Source organism: Pinus tabuliformis, chromosome X (assembly GCF_031772625.1).
Source record: "Pinus tabuliformis cultivar Carrire ecotype Pingquan chromosome X, CPIR1, whole genome shotgun sequence".
Lineage (NCBI taxonomy): Eukaryota > Viridiplantae > Streptophyta > Pinopsida > Pinales > Pinaceae > Pinus > Pinus tabuliformis.
Genome location: NC_142308.1, coordinates 574,224,650 through 574,228,502, shown reverse-complemented (window position 1 = coordinate 574,228,502; position 3,853 = coordinate 574,224,650).

Below are 3,853 nucleotides of genomic sequence, written 5' to 3'. Positions count from 1 at the left end.
TGAAGGACATGTAATGCCAAAATACCATTACTTGAAGCAAACACAACAGTACCTCAGCAGCTGCAAGTGATCCAAGAAGCAATGTCAAGTCAAGTGTCGGGTCTTTTAAAAAATGGAGTGTTGTAAAAGAGTCATCATTGTAAATTTGGAAATGAGTCATCATTGAAAGAGTCATTGTTGTAAAAGATTCAATCTGCCTAGAGTCGATGAGGCATTATTGGGAGGTATAGGAGTCATTGTTGGGATGGTGTCATGGTTGGGTTGCAGGTCAGAGTGTGATTGGGTGTTCGGTCAAGTACAAGAAAATCATTGTAAATCATATTGTATCATGGATCATTGTCCCTGGTATGGGAGTCCAAAATATTGTCTCACTTCTGATCATTATAGGGTGGCAGGGAGGTGCTAGGCAGGTGCATGAAGTCGCCTATAGGTTTGAGCCTGTGATTACTTAAGGGTGGTAGTTTGGTCTAGGATGTTGGGGCATCCATTCAGTTGATTATTGAAGAAACCAGGGCATTGGGCCATCCTTCCAGTGAGAGATGGAGATGAATTCTTTTCTAGAATTCTAGGAATTTGTAACCTTCATTTCAATTGGGGCTGAAGATTAAAGAATTTATTAGAAAAATGTTTGGTGGTTTTTGACCCAGAGGGGGTTTTTCACCTAAAATTCTTGTGCCTATTGTTTTCTTTTGTTCACTGTTTTTATTGGATAAACATTAATAATAATTGAAAATTAACTAATGATCTGAAAAGATTTAAAAGTGCTAATTTCTGAGTATTGATTACCGCCCTCCCGCCCCCCTCAATATTTCCAACAATTGGAATCAGAGCTTGGTTCCTTCAATAATAGTCTAACAACTGGAAGGAGATCATGGAGTATACTAAGAATATAGTTCCTTTGTTCAATGGAAATAACTATGCACTTTGGAGTGAAAGAATGCAGGTTCATTTGCTGGCATAAGGATATGAAGTATGGGAAATCATTGAAAAAGGCTTCACATCGACCCAAGATGAACAAGGTAAGAAAAATATGGTATATGACGCAAAGGCTAAAGATATTATTATCGGTGGACTTATCGAATCTATTTATCTTAAGGTATTGAGTTTCAAAAATGTTAAAGAGTTATGGGACAAGCTTGAAAATATATGTGCTGGTAACTCAAAGGTGAAAGAAGCAAATCTTCAAATTTACAGGGAAAAAATTGAGCAACTCAAAATGAAGGAAGATGAAAATATTGTTGCATACTTTCATTTTGTTGATGAAACAACAAATACATTGGAAGCTTTGGGAGAACCTGTCAACAAAAAAATTGTTGTCTGAAAGATCCTCATAACCTTGCCAACAAGATTCACCCCAAAGGTATCTGTCTTGGAAGATAGATCGAATTTGACCAATCTCAACATAGATGAATTGCATGGAATTATTACGACATATGAAATGAGAATTGAAGAAGGGGGTGGCACATCTTACTTAGAAACAAAATTTGCAGCATCCAAGAAGACTGGTAAGGACAAGCAAACTCCAAAAGCCAAAACTTGTAGCTGTAAAGATGAAGAAAACGAAGAAGATGAAGAAGAATTTTCTGATAAAGAATCTTCCTACTTCACACGAAATATGAGAACATGTACGAGAAAATTCAAAGGAAAGATTCCATTGATCTGTTTTGATTGTGGTGAGGTTGGGCATTTTGTAGCCATGTGTCCTCACAAAAATGAGGCTGTTATGAAAGAAAAGAAAGGCCCTAGGAACTTCAACAAGCAAGGCAAGAAGAAATGGTTTAAGAAAAGTTTTTTTCGAAAGAAGATATATTAGGGGAATTTTGAGGTCTAAAATGGGTCCCCTAAGGAAATTATAAATTAATAGTGGAAAATATAAAATAAGATTAGATTACATCATCAAATTTTAGAGGGAAAAAAAGAAAAAACTATTTTTTCAACTCGTATTTTCAACTTATCTCCCTATGGGTTCACTCAAATTTCAAGCGAAAATACTCGTTGGATGCAAAATTTGATTCCTTATCCAAGGAGTATCCATGTTGCATACTTTATATGGACCTTGCTACATGAAAAATGAGAAATACATGAAAAACGTGATTGCAATCATGTTTTTCATGTATTTCTCATTTTTCGTGTAGCAGGGTCCATCGAAAGTATACAATATGGGTACTCCTTGGATGATGAATTAAATTTTGTATCCAATGAGTACTCCCGCTTGAAATTTGAGTAAAACCTTAGGGAGATAAGTTGAAAATAGTAGTTGGAAAAGTAGTTTTAATATTTTTACTTTTTTACTCCAAAAATGGTGAATCATCCCCCATGGTTGACATCATCATCTTGAATCCTATTGGTTTTCATAAAAAAAAATTTGGTTGTACATTTTTATTAGGAGGCCCATTTTAGACCTCAAAATTCCCCTGATGGCTCCTCATCCAATGAAGGCAGTGATAATGAAGAAGAAATCAATGGAAGAGTTTTGTTTATGGCCAATAGCAATAAGAAAGAGGCATTTGACGAAAAAGGATACGAAGAAGAAGAGAGCTCTGAGGTTGAATTTCAAAATGAGATGATCAGGGTTATCAAATAGATCAAGTCCGAGAAGAAGCATGTCGATACTATTGAAGACAAATTAAAGATAGAAACAAAACAATTCCTAAATCTTAAAATCAAGGTTGAAGAATAAAAACTACTTGAAGAATCGCTCAGGAAAGAATTAAAGGAAAGAAATAAGTAAAGAGAAGCACTAGAAGCTGAAATAGTCTCTCCACGAAAGGAAGTAAAAAAATGGAAAAAAAATTCAAAACTACGCCAACAACTCAAAGGCATTGGAGAACTCATCAACAATCAACGATCATGTAGTAACAAGATTGGTCTTGCTTACAAAGAAAAATATGAAAAGGAGTCAAGTCCTTATATGACAACAAAAGAAGATGGATATGAAAAATCTACTAAGCAGGCAGACCTCTAAGCTAAATCAAGGGATCAAGACTCGCAAGAAGAACCATGGAAAATAATTCCTCGAAGAAGATTTCCTCCCATGTATCAAACTATCTTTTATGGTCATTGTTATTCATGTGGAAGGTTTGGACATAGAGCTATAGAATGCCGCATGTATGTTTGGAATGAATATAGTTCCAAGAGATCTTTCAGAAATGGATATTCCAGAACTCAGCAAAATATCAACATATTTGATCATTTGAGATGATGTCGAATGTTACAAATGTAACAATTTTGGACATCTGGCTAAAGATTGCAGACTTGGAATCTCTTCAAAGGAATTCTCGCAAAATTAGAATGAACAAGTATGGAAAAAGAAGACTGAAAAATGTGCTATCTCTCTCAAGGCTCAAAGCAACATAAACGTTTGGTAAGTTGACAATGGTTGCTCAACGTATATTACTAGAGATAAAAATAAGTTCATATCCTTGAAGGAAAAGGAGGATGGAACAATGTCTTTTGGAAATGATGAGTCTTCAAACGTCATAGGAGTAGGTACGATCATACTTGGATGCAAGGATGCATAAGAGAAGGATGTGTTGTTGGTTGAAAATATGAATCACAATCTGCGCAGTGTTGGACAAATGTGCAATCAAGGAGACACGATGCTATTCAACTCTAAGAAATGTGAAATCAGGAAAGGAAAATTTGGAAAAATTTTCGCTACAGCAAGTAGAGCTCCAAATGACATATACATTTTGGATGAAACACCTGAAGGGTGCTTTTTGGAAAAAGAAGATGAAAGTTGGTTATGGCACAAACGAATGGGACATATAAGTTTTGACAATTTGGTCAAGATCAACAAAAAGGAATCAGTAAGAGAAATGCCTAAAATTTCAAAACTTACTAATACAATATG